At 33.0% G+C, this 16,100-nt stretch overlaps 1 pseudogene; it reads right to left on the bottom strand.

Moving 5' to 3' along the window:
- Positions 1-12,007: 12,007 nt before the first annotated feature.
- Positions 12,008-12,626, bottom strand: LOC149531931 (oxoglutarate-dependent flavonoid 7-O-demethylase 1 pseudogene; annotated as a pseudogene).
- Between the last annotated feature and the right edge of the window lie 3,474 nt (positions 12,627-16,100).

The raw sequence follows: 16,100 nt of genomic DNA, 5'->3' as shown, positions 1-16,100 counted from the left end.
ATTTTTATTTTTTGAAAAAAGTCCTGATGACATCATCATTTATTAATTAATTAATTATTTAATTAATTAATTTATTTTTATGCCATTAAATCCCTTTATCTTAATTAAAAATATTTAATTAAGGAATCCCTCCCAAAAATGTTTAAATCTTATTTAAACATTATTTCCTTATTTATTAATTATTTAATTAATAAATTGACCAAAAATCCTAAAATAAATAAAAAAATTATTTTTTGCCCAAAACTTGGCCAATTTCCTTATGACCAATAACCTCTTCCAAAATCTTCTAATCCTTCTTTAATTTCGATTAAAGGCTAATCCCATCATTTCCTACCCCTAATCCCAACTCAAAATATTTAATTAAGATTAAATATTAATCCTCATGTTTATTAAAAAAGTTTTAATAAATATCTCCTCAACCCAAACCCTTGAAATAAATAAAACTTTATTTATTTCCTAAAAATCTAATTTATCCTCATCCTAAGAAGTTCTAGACTCTTCTAGAAAGTCTTCATCCTCATCCTATGAAATTCTAGACTATTCTAGAAAGTCTTTATCCTCATCCAAAGTCTAGACTCTTCTAGAAGATTTCTTTAAACCTAATCCTAATCCCCTCCTATCCTTGTCACATTCTCTAAACATGGGTTAAAACTTACTAACCCAAGCCAAAGTTAACAAATATCTCCTCCTTCACCCACCCTCATTAAATGCCATCAACTTGCCTATCCCTAAGCTAATCCTAAACCATCCTAATCCATCCTCTAATCATTTGCACAAGCCTAAACAAGCTTAAAACCTTCCTAATCAAGTCCAAGTCGAAATTGCTCTCATCACCCTCAAAATATCTCAACCATAAAACTTTATGAAGTCCACTAGGTCATAAATGACTCTTACAAGCCCTTTTATTGCTCTTATAAGTCATTATGAGGGTCTTTATGAAGATTTTATCCCTTGAGCCTCCTTTGTTGACTCATCCTTCCCCTTTCCTCCATCCTCTCACCATGTGCCATGTGTCACTCTTTGATTGACTATAAGGAAGCACAATCCATGTGCTATCTTCTCATGCAATCTGAGCCCTCCACGAGCTTTTTCCCATCCTTGCATCTTAGCCCTCAATCCCTCAAGCCTCTTGCCTATAAATTGGATCCTTCCCCTTTGCAAAATAACACAATCCATGAAGTAAAGTTATAATGCTATTTTGAGAGCCAAATCCATACTAAAGCCATCTATCCACACCAAAAATCCACAATCATCCATTGAAGCCTTTGGAAGCATATTGAGCATACATCCTATCCATTTAGATAAAGCCACTCAACAAGAGAGCTTCTCATTGAGAGAGTCCATTAATGGCTCATATTTTCAATTGAGAGCTCATCTTAGTCTATCTTGAAGTTTATGAATTTTGTTTAGTTTGTAGAAGCTTTATTTAAATTTGGTTTCTATTAGCATACTAACATTGCTCATATACAGGTGGAAATTTCAACCAATGAAGGTAGAAGGTTCGACCAATGAAGGCAAAAATTTTGACCAACAAAGGTAGGAAAAAAATGAGGCATTGGTGGAAATTTCGACCAATGAAGGTAGAAAGTTTCAACCAATGAAGGTAGAAATTTTGACCAATAAAGGTAGGAAAAAAATCAGGCATTAGTGGAAATTTTGACCAATGAAGGTAGAAAAAAACTCAGGTGTTGGTGGAAATTTTGACCAATGAAGGTAGAAATTTCCACCAACAAAGGTGGAAAAAAATCTAAGCATTGGTGGAAATTTTTACCAATGAAGGTGGAAATTTTGACCAACAGCTAGGTGTAATTTTTTTTTTAGGCATTCTATAAAATAGTTCACATGCCTTGCATATGATATGACATTTTGCATGCATTCTGCACTCTCTCATCTGGCTGATGATGGATTACACAGAGTGATTTGAAACCATGATTCTAAAAAACACACACAATCAAATCCAAAATGAACTTGCACTACAAATGGATTGTGAAAATCTGATATTGTTAATTTTGCATGTATGTCTACTAGGACAAATATATGTTTAAGTTGTGATTGTCCTAGTAGACATGCATGCAAAATTACCAATATTAGATTTCCACAAGCCGTTTGTAGTGCAAGTTCATTTTGGATTTGATTGTGTGTGTTTTTTAGAATCATGGTTTCAAATCACTCTGTGTAATCCATCATCAGCTGGATGAGAGAGTGCAGGATGCATGCAAAATGTCATATCATATGCAAGGCATGTGAACTGTTTTATAGAATGCCTGAAAAATACCAATAGTAACTAATATGAAGTATATATAATTAGTTATATGATTGAGACAAATCATGTAGATTGTATGAAGGTAGTCCATGGCTGACAGGGCCCACCAAAAGATAAAACATATGATAAAAAGACTTATTTTCATGTTTTGAACATATGGGGTACACATAACATGACTTATTATTGCATAATTCAACTAAGTTCAATTAATTTCCATAGGGATTGTCCCCATTTAATGGTGAATTTTTTGCCACATTTCAAGCCTTTTGATTATATAAATAAATGGATAGCATGAAAAGTTTAAGTAATGTCAAGCCATTTATTTACTTGATATATAATGTGAATAGAACTATTATGTTGCTCAACAACAACCACCAAATAAAATTATCATCATGTACCCAAAAAGGGATGGATGGAATGTCGAAACCGACCTCCAACTAACTACTATCACCATCCCTCTATACTATAAGTTATAGCGGTGCTCTAGATTTGATCTATTCCATCATACACTTACATATCATACACTTTACCATAGTCTATATCAACAAGGTCAGAGAGATTAGTTTCATTTGACTAGTATGTTGAAGACCTTGATGTTGAGAAGTTGTGTGATTCACATGGAGTGGAAGGTGTTTTGGCCCCTTGGAAGGAAGCTTCATCTCTTTTACCGAATTCTTTATTTTTACTTGGAGAAGCATATTGCTTTGAATTGTCCCCATGGCTCCTTGCAGATGATGCCAAGACTGTCCTTGCTATTTTCTTCTGCCATAACATAATGTTCACAAAGTGTTAGAATTGTCTCTAGATGAAAAGAAATTGTAGAGGCTCAATTAAGATGCGATCTTAGTTAATGTAGAAGATAGATTATGAAATATCATCTGAAATGTTGATACAAAAGTCTTCCTAAAACAAAAATATAAACCATATCAATCCTAAAAATGATTTATATCATTAATCAATGTAAAAGAGAGTAGAAATAAATCATAACTAATACCTAAAATGTGAAAACTGTAGGCATTTAATCCTTTGAAAAACATGTTCTCCTAATGAAGGCTTAAACTAGTCTGGATCCCTGTAGAAACACATGACATGTAATTGAATGGATAAAAATTTATGGTACAAGCACTTGAAACACTTAGACTAGATACTGTAGCTCAAGTGCCAAGGTCTTGAAAAATGCTAAACACATTTACTTATTGGTGAAGTTTATATGCAACATCAAGCAAAAGTTTGTTATATGGTGCAACACATTCACTCAAAGCCAATGATCAGAACAAAAATCATCTTCTAAAAGGATACTAATCACATTAAAATTGCATAAGATTAATGTTAAAATTGGCCATCTTCCAGCTAAAATCATCTGTTTAGCAAGAAAACCTCTTTACTATTTTTCCCATTGTTCTTTGCACCATCAAGTTTTATTTTAGCTATTCTAAGTGGAAAAAATGTAATCTAGAGAAAAATTTATGTTCTACCAACGGGTTCCATATAAATAAATGTCAAGGATTTTATATTATTCCAATCTAAACTGATTAGAAAGTTTACCTCAAAATTTTGCAAATCTATCTCCGACCAGGTGGAAGCTATGTAACAGACCAGTTAGAGCTAAAGCAAGCTGCCATATTAAGATGTTGAGGAAGATGTTGTACCTCTATCACTGGGAGCTTGTGTGTCTTCCTCATTACATGCTTGGGCTGAATATGTGACTGTAGAATCACATGTCTCACCTATTAAAAAAAATAGTACATCAGCATGGCAAGAAGGCTTCTATCTTTCGACAATGCATTTAATGAATTGAACATCTCAATTGCAACTAGCACAGTTTTGAGGGCTACGTCCCAAATGATTTGGCTAGAACTTGTGTTCTAGGCCCAGATGTTGCAAATAACAACCTATGATGCCTTCATCTATACACAATGTCTTTCTAGTTTCTTTCTACTCAAACGCCCATTTCATTTCATATGATCATCTGAAAATTGTGTCACTCTAAGCTCTCAACTGTTTCCTCTTGATTGATCATCTGATAACTATTGAATGAGAGCTTTGGGATAAGCTATAGGCATCCATCAAAGCATAAAGGATTTTTTCAGACAATGTAGATGAAGTAGTAGCATTTTCCTTGGGAGACATGCTTGCAAAATGGAAGCATGGATAAGTCATGTGAACTGTTTGACAGGATGCCTGAATGTAATGTGGTCATCAAAAGTCATGGTTGTTGGATATGCACAAAATAGATATATTGAGAGGATATATTTGTTTAAGTTGCAACTGCCCTGGTAGACATGCATGCAAAATGTGGAATCCTAGACGAATAGTTCAACTGAATCCTCCTCCTGGAGGAAGGCTACAACAAATACATAGTTCAATTGAATGGTCTATAGATACCATCAGGATTAGCATTTTGAACAATCCATCAGGATCCTATTATGTATTGGCCACTATTCTTAGATGATTTGTAGTCATATGTGTCATGTTTGTGGCATCACATCTCACCACACTTAATGTTGTATAAAGTTTTATGTCTATACCAATAGGCATATTCAACCTGCAATAAGTTGCTGATAGCTAATATTGAAAATCTCTTATTGCAATTTTGAAATAAAAGCTCCACTAAGTAGCCAACAACATTTCATCCATATTTTATATAATATTGAGCACCACATTTATCGTATGTGTTTTCTATCTCAAGGAGCTTAACTAGACTAGTATTGGGTTGATGATGGCCTAATACTACCTTGTTAAGATCCTCAAGACAAGACACATCGACTCTGAGTAGAAAGCATCCTGAATAATTCAAATTAAGTGTGGAATAATTAACAAAGCTAGCATTCAAGTATTAAAAGGGAATGGAATAAAATATTTAATTTCTTAACTGCAATAAGTTTGTGACAGCTAATATTGAAAATCTCTTATTGCAGTTTTGAAATAAAAGCTCCACTAAGTAGCCAACAACATCTCATCCATATTTTATATAATATTGAGCACCACATTTATCATATGTGTTTTCTATCTCAAGGAGCTTAACTAGACTAGTATTGGGTTGATGATGGCCTAATACTACCTTGTTAAGATCCTCAAGACAAGACACATCGACTCTAACCAGAAAGCATCCTGAATAATTCAAACTAAGTGTGGAATAATTAATGAAGCTAGCATTCAAGTATTAAAAGGGAATGGAATAAAATATTTAATTTCTTACCAGTTCATGTTTTCTGATTCTGCACTATTCTTTAAAATCCATTTTTCTACTGTCTCACAATCAACTAGATGACGAGCTTCCTCGGAGCACTAAAGAGGTTTCAGCCAAAATTTTAAACTATTTAAGTTTCAATACAATATATTAAAATCAAGAACAATCTGTTGGAAAACAAAAGCACCTGCCAGAAGGACTATTACTAAGCACAATATAACAGAACTTACATTACAACAAAAGTTGTGTGAACATTTGCAAGTGATCATAGAACCCACTTCCAATTATGAAGTCAACACCATACTCACAACTAGGAGTTGGACACCATTTGGTCTACAAGTACATCCAAACAACAGTTTTAAGAAAAATACTTATTTCATACTCTCTACTAACCCCAAAAAATACTTCAAAGATGGAATAAAGATAAATCTATTAATAACAAACACAAGACCACAATGCGGAGAAAGTTCTAAATTGATAAACAATAAAACATTTAGCACAAAAGGAATAGATACTCTAAATTATGTAAACAACCAAGAACAAAAACTTTGTATATGCTCATATGTGTTCCTCTATAACATCCTATCAAATAAGATTATGTAAAAGAAGCATCAACAATTAAATTATCATTATTATCCCAATATAGGGAACATGGAGTGCTCTTCCTAAAGATTACTAAGATGGGAACATGTATATTTGTGGAGAATTATTCAAAAGATGCTACAAAAAACAAAGAAAACTACTTTGCAAACACACTCAAAAGGAATAGTCAAACTAGGTAAGAACCGTGATTAGAAAAATTTAACTTCTTTAAGATGACCAAGCAAATAATCAAACCTTTCTATTATCCTCAACATATGATCTAAGAAGGTATCGTGTATATTCTTTCTTTCTTCATCAGAGACCAAAGAAAGCACCATATTCTCATCAACAGCAGCTCCACATGATGGGACAAGACACTGTAAAGAAAGACATATGGGTCCATCATTTACAAAAGTGTGAATATAGCCTGCAAAGCACAAGAAGTATTTTATGGCATGTAGGACCATTGCTTACCAATAAATGAAGAGTGTTCCCTGCACATCAAACTTACAGGATACAAATCATTCTAGCCACATGCAAAACTATTAACTAAATCATATTTAAAATGAGAATGAAAGCAATTTCTAACATGAAAGCAAAGTCAAAACTGTAACATAAGTTATGATGGACATAATTACATTGTAAGAAAAAAATGCAGCAACTATAATGATCTCACCATGGAACATGTGATAGTACAAGCATGCTACTGTATGATTCATTTCTTTCTATAAGGTTCCACTAAATCATTTATTTAGATACTAAGAGATGTTTTAAATTTGAAAAAGTTTTGTGATACCATTTCATATAACATAGCATCTCCAAAGTTGCAATCAAGTCATGCTTTTTAGTTCCATGATCAATATGCACTATGATAGGGACCTGTCAAAGTAACTTTTATGTTAAGCACTATTCAGAAATGAGCCAAATTTAACTATCAAAGAATAAAATTGGGATAATTCATTATGTAATTCTACTGCAAAATTTTTGCTTCACATTTAAATAGGATAGAGAATGATCAATGCCTACTAGATCCATTCAAACTTGATAGTATTTAGAAAGTGCCATCACCTGCTATAGTACAGGAGCATGCCATGATCTCTCCGCAACACCCAGTTATGTGGTTGGAAAATTAGCAGCCTCTTAGATGCCATAATGGACACTCTAGATAAGATGAATAAAGAGATGCAACAAATTAGAATGAGGCATGAAAATATAATCATCACTGGCCATAACTTCCAAAAAAAATATGTTATAGATAGAAATTAATTGTAACTTTGCCTCTTCTAGACTATGGATTCTTACAGCAATTATGTACTACTCTTAGACAAAAAAATTATCATCACATAAATCGCTTATTGAATTACAAACTACTGATATCTCGAAGCACCAAAGGTCCAAATGTTCTATGCTATGATAGCTAACATAAATCTTTTGATTTGAAGTCCAAGAAATAGCCTAGTATACCATCAGAGATTAAAAAAAAATATCTTCATTGGAAGAAAATAACTAAAAATGGAGATACCATCCATGACAGACTCCACTAGAAAAAGAAGGAAAGAGGAAAAACAAACAATATCATTTAACAGATAGGTGGAAGGAAGAATTACAAAGGCGGTCTTACAAATAGAAGACAAAATAACAAGGCAATAAAATTAGAATAAACACAAAACTATCATCCTTGGTGACAAAAAAAAAAAACAACATATCCCAATGACAATAAATCTTTTAAGAGATTCAACGTCCAATATAGATTCTGCAGACCGAAAGAAGCAAAATTCATAGTACACAAATATAATAGAGAAAACTAGTGAATTGAATTCCCTTTGAGAGCCAAAAAGAGATTCAGGAACAATAGTTTCTATTCAAATTGTGAAGCAAATGATACAAAACAATCACAAACTTGATTGATCAGAAGTGAGCTTCAAACAAAATTCATAGCACCATTATTGATAGGTAGAAAGTATCTTGATTAGCTTCTCTGAAGGAGATAAACCTCAAGTTCCCAATTATGTTCTTGCTATGGATAGGGGTGAAAATAGTTTAATATGCCAATTTCTATCATTTATAGCATGCTAGTTTAGCATAACTAGCCATTTAAATCAAGCATGATATAACAAGACATCATGGGTACCAGGTTTCAACATTATGGGCTATGTTGGATATGGGTACAGGGCCATAAAATGTGTCCCTCTATTACACGCACACATGCACACATATATATACATACACAAAAGAATATTAGAAACATTCATAGTTGTTGTAGCAACATTATTAATTGCTATTGTTGTTCTGAATCTTCCAATGTTATTAACACAAAAAAGCCCTTTCACTTCCCATGAACCGTGCTCCAACTTGTTGCATTCAAACAGTGATCAAATGAGCGTAGATCCCCACCAAAAATTTGATTGTTCAAAACTCTCCATCATAGGTGCAGTAGTCAAATGAGAATCATAACATTGAAATAAGGGGAAACATTGAATCGGTTTGTTTTTAGGTGAAAATAGGTTGAGTTCATTCACTTTTTAAGTTTTGATTTTTTTTAGTTTCTTAGGGGGGTCTCATGTATTATGTAGCATCTCCTTTTAAGAGAGATTCACCTCAAAATTAGGGCACATCCCTCAGAATCTCAAGACATCCCAAAGTGCATCAACTATCAATGACCAGGAAAATGGGATATGAGTATATAACATGTGTGGTTGTTTTTAAGGCCTATATTCAGGCCTCAGTTAAGTATGTATATTTACTCTTAAATATTTTGCATTAGGCATTATGCTAACTCGAGTGGTACAGGATTCAATAAAGTTGAAAAATAAAGAAGGCGGTATTCTGAATGATTATGGAAATTTTTTAGGGGTAATGTTAAAGATGAAAGTGGGGGGCATACAACAATAGAGCTATAATTCTCAACACCAAACCTAATAAACTAGAAATCAAGGGAACTCACACCTTAGTTCCTTAGGCTACAAGATTAAAGCATTTGGATTGTGAATTTTCTTTTGTTTCTCAGATGCATGACCCATAGGTCAAAGTGGTGAAGTTAGCAACAATCTAGGGTGTGCCCTTGAAGAAAATTTCCTGTAAAGCCTCTACAAGAACCAACCAAATTAAATAAAATAGATGATGTCTTTTATGTACTTACATCTGAGTGAAAAATATATATAAAGCCATGTGTTTATTGAAATCATTAAATTCAAACAAGGAGTTGAAATATCCTTCAACTTCATGTCATTTCAGAAACTACAAGGTTGTCCCATTTTAGATGCTCCATTAAACAAATGCCACTTTGTGTTTGATAAACTCACCTTGAGATTTTCCAAAGCAATTGTAGTGATGTCTTTGTTTGACCCAAGTTCAACTTTGGGAAGTGATACACTAGTCAAATTAGAAGCCTTAGATCCAAGATGCTTAACACAATTACCATTTACTCTAGCAAACCAACTTTCCCCTGCAGATAGTTTAAAGAGCTCCTGAACAAACACACCTAAAATAGCATTAATTGAAAAGCTTATAAATATAATTTTTTTGAGAAACTTTTAATGAAAAACTAATATATAGTGAAAGATCCAAATATGTAGGAATCGTTTAAAACTGTTAACATTGACTCCACATGCAACTATTGCACAATTTTGCGATGCATTGGTGTTTGCACAACAAAGAGAACCAACATCCATATGCATTGAGCATGTCTGATCTTTAATGCATGCAGAGTTTCGTGTTTGCCCATTAGGCTATTACCACTAGCTGACCCCATTTGAGTTGAAGTTGTCATGGTAACAAGCACTTAAAAATGAAGTACAAGTGAGGTGTATATTTTAATCTAGTTTTGCAATCTCAAAACCAAAATAAAAATAAAAATCAAATGCTCAAGAAATCAGAAGAAATGATGATTTCTGAGACCAAAATCCCCATCAAAGAATGTACATTATTATTTTTTATCAAAATTATAGTAGCTACTACCCACATCACAAAATATTGTGCACTACAAATTTTTTTTTCTCAAATTGGTATCTTGGTTTGCCTAACCAGCCCAGAGAACTGAGAGCATGTCATGCTCAAGGTACAAATTTTAAGCTAATTTTCCTAGTCAATTTAATTCATGAAATGTCAAGAAGAAGTAAACTGAAAGATAAAACCCAATGTGATTCAGTATCATAGAAATTTATGAGAGCATATGCAATAGGTCACTTGCCATTAACCAATATGCTTAGACAAATTATTAAAATGTCCAAAGAGTGAAACTTAGAGGTCCAGAAACATCAAACATAATTCATGAAATGTCAAGAAGAAGTAAATTGAAAGATAAACCCCAGTATGATTCAACACCGTAGAAATTTTTGAGAGTATATGCAATAGGTCACTTGCCATTAAACAATATGCTTAGACAAATTATTAGAATAGGAAGTCCAGAAACATCAAATGTATTAACCAATGCTAATGAAGTTTTACAAACAACATGCATAGAATGAAGCCCATGAAAGTAATACTCAATGAAGAAGTGTTTATAGTATATAATACCCAAAAACCTAAAGCTAGTTGGATATCAAGAACAAACCACCAACTAGGACTAACATCACCACACAACTGTCAATAGTGATTAAAAAGTATAAAAGCTTAATAAAGTATGTGACTCAATACACAAGCTTGCTGAAGAATTGAGAAGATAATAACAAACCTTTGTGTTATTAGTTTTAGGCCATATTAGAAAATCCTCCCCAATTCATGCTCCTACAATAGTAATTCCAAGTCTTTGGAAAACTTTAATATATATAATGTTGAGCATTATTGCTGAAAAATTAATTCAGTATTGATTAGAAAGGTTGAGATAAATGAAAAATCTATTAAAAAAAAGCCACTCGTTGAAACACCAATTTGTTACTTTCAATGCTTTAGGTTCCTTTTCAACTAAAAGCTAATGCAATTTGAAATAGAATTATAAGTGAAATTCCTATGACATATAGTCAATTGGCCTCCACAATTAAATATTTGTAATTGTTAAAATTCAAGCTCCAATAAAAGCATGATTTGTGCATATAAACAAAGATAGGAAGAAAGTAAAGAAATTATCACTTCTAGATGCAAAACTTAGCACTGTATGTAAGTATGATTGTTTTGGATCTTTCAAAAGAGATGATCTAGTAAACCCCCGTAAATCGAAGAGAACTACATTAACTGCCTCCAAAACTTTAGCTAAATAACATCCAATATCTTTTAATGCTAACTCTGCTTCTACCTATTTTTCTATCACATCAAGCTCTGAGAGCCATGATGAAATGTTTTTTCCCTTTAGAAGGAAAGCATCTAAGCTACCTTCATCAGGAGATTGTCTATTGGTTCTAGGAATTTCTCTTCCTTCACTTAGAATAGAATTAGCATCCATGTCTTGATTATAAGAAATATATGCTTCATCCTCTACAACAATCAATAACATAGCCTATAATGCAATTTAAAAACTCATGAGAACACATTGACATTTGAGCATATAAATAAAAATTTGTAAGAACACAATGGCAAAGATAATAAAAATATTGAGGAGGATGCAATTCTGAATGCTGCAAATCTAGCAGTCAGAGTAGAGAGTAGGCTCACCTCTAAGGAGTGTGTATTGATTGTTATATAAATTTGTATGCTTGTGAATGCAGTGTGAGGGTATCCAATGAGCTGGGGGCTAGCAATGGCAAAGGAGCCAAATTTGTTGTTATTGTTTTTACAATTACTTCAACCATGATAGGCCTTGTTTTTCTAGGAACTTGAACTAACATGATGGTCAGTATGAACAACCTACTCTAGAGTAGTATAGAATTGGTAAAAATATTGGTAATTTGCTAAATGGAATTAGTGTTTAAGTGTGTACCATTTAACTTTAAGCTCATGAGCATTGAGCAATGGGTTATGAAGATTGTCTTAACATAAAACTCCAATTGCATATAAACAAGATGATTAAGACATGATAAAATTTACTAAATTTTACTTACCTACAAGAGATCACTAATGTTGATAATAAGGGATTCAAGAACAGGGGATACAATAAACCATTCTCCATCTTTCTTAACTTGAAGACCCTCAACCTAACCATCTAGCAGGGCAGTGATCACAGTCCCATCTGAATGGGGTCTTAGTCCATTCACAAAATTTGGTTGAGGACAAGGAGGATAATTATTGATTATGAGCTGAAGCAGCGGTTCCTTGATAAGGGTTTGAAAAAAATCAGTATCCAACCCCAAACCCTCAGAAAGAATACCAAGCAACTTATTTGTAAGATTGAGTACCTCGTCTCTATATTTTTCATAGGTTTCCCTTCATTGTCCACCACTAATCAATCAACATCAATTTATACTCCAAATTACAAATTGCTTATGAATGTTGTAATTAAATTTACTAACTATATGAGAGGAGTATTTTTGGCCAATGTTCAATTGCCTTTATAGAGGGTGGGGAGATAAAATGAACAAGGGCATCGATCCAATCCAAGATTGTGTCATCGGATATATCAAAGAAGTGACCATAGCCTTCAAGCATATGAGTACAGAGTCTTACTGGGCACTGTCTTCTTTTTTCTTCCAAAGGAAGATCAAAAAAATCTTTTGACACACCTTTAACCCATGATCCTTGTCCATCTAATCCAATTGATTAAATCCATCTATGAGGATCAAAATTTCCACTCTCCATCACTTGACAAGTGTCCCTACCTCCTCATGCTCTCACATGTATGACCATACCTACCTAGCCTACTCCTTGCTCAAAGGTGTAAGTATTCTCATACATATGTAGACATCCAAGACTTATCATACATGTTAAGTTTATTTAGGCCCTAAGAATCTTGCTAGAAGTCTTAGTTGCCATAAGATCTTATCTTTTAATGTTGTCAAATTTCTAGAGTGTGTGATATAACTCACTTGTGAATGACAAAAAATCCAAAAGGAACAAGTGAATCTTACATTTTGTCATCACTTCTTGAGGCCAACATGTTTAATATTTGTTATGTTAATGGTCTCATGTCATAGGAGTAACACACATGCCATGATCTATTATAATTCTATGTATTGCCTTGCTTATATAAGAAAAGTTACCTCTTACATACTGTAACATCTAATTTCTCAATATAATCAATGAATCATATTTTATACTTGATTGGTGGAATAGCATGTATTGTTGTTGGTTCTCTCTTGTGTTTTATGTGGAAGGTAGGTTGGTGTTGCAGATCATAATTGTATCTCGGTTGTTCACTTCGAGGTTTGAATTTGGCAAGCCCCTTTACAATCTAGATAGTTTCTACTATCAGGTTCTTTCTATTGTGATTTAAGTTTTTTGGATGATCTTATAAATTCCCATATGGTTTTCTCTTTCATTTTAATACAATCTTGAGAATAAAAAAGCCTTACAAAGATTTGATGATCATATGGCTAATATTCTTTGAAATATTAGCATAACTTTGAAATATGGCTAATATTTTTTCATAAGATTTGAAATGCAGCCTGACTAAAAGTTAAATAAACCTTCCTTTCATAAATCTAGAACTTCAACATCATTGATAGTAAGCAGTGACTAGACTCTATCTTACCTTAGAATTAAAATGCAGTTCATTCAACTGAATATATATATATATATTTAAAAAGACATTTATTTAATAATAATAAAAATCATGTTAAGGTGGAAAAATAGTTATCAGGTTTCTTCCATTAAAATGCACTTATAGAGTTTCTTCCACAAAAGAGAACTAAGAAAGAAAGCCCTTCAAATAGAAATATGCACAAATTAAATGATCCCTTTGAAAATTCTAAAAAAATCAACATTTGATGAATATATGGCTCGAACAAAACTTTGAAAATTGCATAAACTAAAGCATCCATGACTCTAATAATCCAGTGTGCATTGAAAACATGTCTGCAAATGCATTTACAATTCCAATAGACATAAATGGTTGATGCTACAAAAAAACCATCAATTCAGAGTAGGATTTCCAACTCCTAGTTCATATAGATAGATTCACTATTAACATGCTTTGGATTCTCCAATATAATACTACACAAAGATGCACTCTGGAAGCACCCAATGGATAAAAAATACAAAAACATACCTCAGATCAAACATCTATTTAAGTTTCCTTGACAGGAGTCTCCCGACAGTAAATTACACCAAAACCAACTTGCATTGACTTTGATCCCCTCAATAGTGGTTGTATTCCGTTTGTTCTTAAATCATTTTGCATCCACCCTGTTACCGAGGATTTGTTTGAAGTATAATTGAGAAAATATTCCTGTGAAACATGCTTGCCAAAATAATGGTCATCCACCTCTAGCTCCTTTTTTGTCTTTCTCAAAAATCGAAAGCAGCTACAGCAGTAGGTGTGCCCATGCATGAATTGATGTTTTAATTAAATTAAAGAGAAAAACCTATCAATCATCATATCCAGATCTGTTCTTAAAAATAATGAAGGTTAAAAAAACCTATCTCAGCACAGAGATAAAACATGCAAGCTCCCTAAGATTAAATTAATGATAGAAAATACTTAGCTCTCAAGAATTTGAGAAGCATGCTCGGCTTCCATTACAACTTCTCGAGTATGCATTTGTCTGTCCTTTTGCAACAGAAACGGGCTGGGGATTCGATAGATCTTTGAAGAAAATACCTTAATAAAAGGATTAAACCTCAAATTGATTATGGGTGTAATCAAGCTCCATTCCTTCACTCCTTCACTCTTGTAGTTCTCGTGCTCCATGGAAACCAAAGCAAATGCTTGTGTAGCTCTGGCGCGCGCTCTGTGAAACCCTTTTTTATTGAACATGTTAAGCTCGTGTTAGTCAAAATTTTGACCAAAATAGGCATGGATTTATTAAAAAAAATACTCTTCCTTCCATATTCTAACCAATCTAAAACATTTTAATAGATTGTCAAAAAATTTGGTCAAAAAATGTGGTCAAATGTACTAGTGTAATTAGTTTGTACTTGACAAGATAATGTGTTGTACAAATCAATACATGAAGTGTAGGAGATAGTTCAATGAACTTCAGTTGAAACAAGTCATAATTATAAGCTTGATTGAGTATTAGTGTTGTATAGTTAATGAAGGAGTTAAAGCAAAAGATTAAGGAACTTACACATTGCCGAGCAGAATAGCGTTGGCCAAGTATCTCTATTGGCCAAGTGATGATTATTATCAAGTCATCTAGTGAAGATTTAGAATAAGAATGTATTGATGACTGATTAATCCAATGAATATCAAGTAGAAAGACATAGTGGTGACTGAGTGACAACAAAAGCATAATTTGTGAAAGAATCAATTGCTGACATAGTTGAAATCTTGGAATAAGAAAAACATGAAGATGATAAGAATTGATGAATTATATTATTTAATGCAAGGAAAGGATTAGGTGAGAGATTAAAGGCTAATATTTGAAGAGATGTTTCTAGAAGTTTTGAGAAGAGAAGAAAAAGAATAAGATGGATAGATTCATTGAATGTTTTGGATTTGTTCGTAAACCCTAAGATCTATGATTGTGATTAAGTAGAAAACTATTACAGCTACCTATTTAAGGAGGTATCTGGTATGTTTTGGGTTGTTGTTGGATTGGAAACTTGTGAAGAGAAGTGGTGGACAAGCTTGCAAGGAGTTGTGTAAAGTCTGTAAGGTGAAGGATTGCTTGAAGAGTTGTTAAGCAGATCTGAGATGATGAGAATGATGGAGTCTAGTCAATGAATTAGAGATGAGCTAAATAAATATTTGAATTTTCAAAGTGAGTTGTAGTTTATTAGATCAAAGTTTCAGTGATACTTGCTAACCATTGTGTCAGTTGTAAAATCCTTTTCATAAGGTTGACCTAACAATCATTTGTAAATCCTTTAGTCAAGGTGACATTCTAATGGAATGTTCTTAATTCCTCTAACAAGGACACGCCTAACAGGGTGATTAAATCTTTTAATAGGGTCACACCTAACAACATATTTTGTAACCTTTAATAGGGTCAGCTCCTAATAGATCTCACTTCAGAAGAGTGAACAAGTAGTAGCATGTTATAGTTGGTTTTTTTTCCAAATTGGATTTTCACGTTAAATCTTGATATCAAAAAT

This window comes from Cupressus sempervirens, chromosome 11 (assembly GCF_028749045.1).
Source record: "Cupressus sempervirens isolate cs-2001-9-10 chromosome 11, ASM2874904v1, whole genome shotgun sequence".
NCBI classification, from domain to species: Eukaryota; Viridiplantae; Streptophyta; class Pinopsida; order Cupressales; family Cupressaceae; genus Cupressus; species Cupressus sempervirens.
The sequence above is the reverse complement of the archived record's forward strand: the minus strand, read 5'-3'. Positions and strand labels throughout refer to the sequence as shown.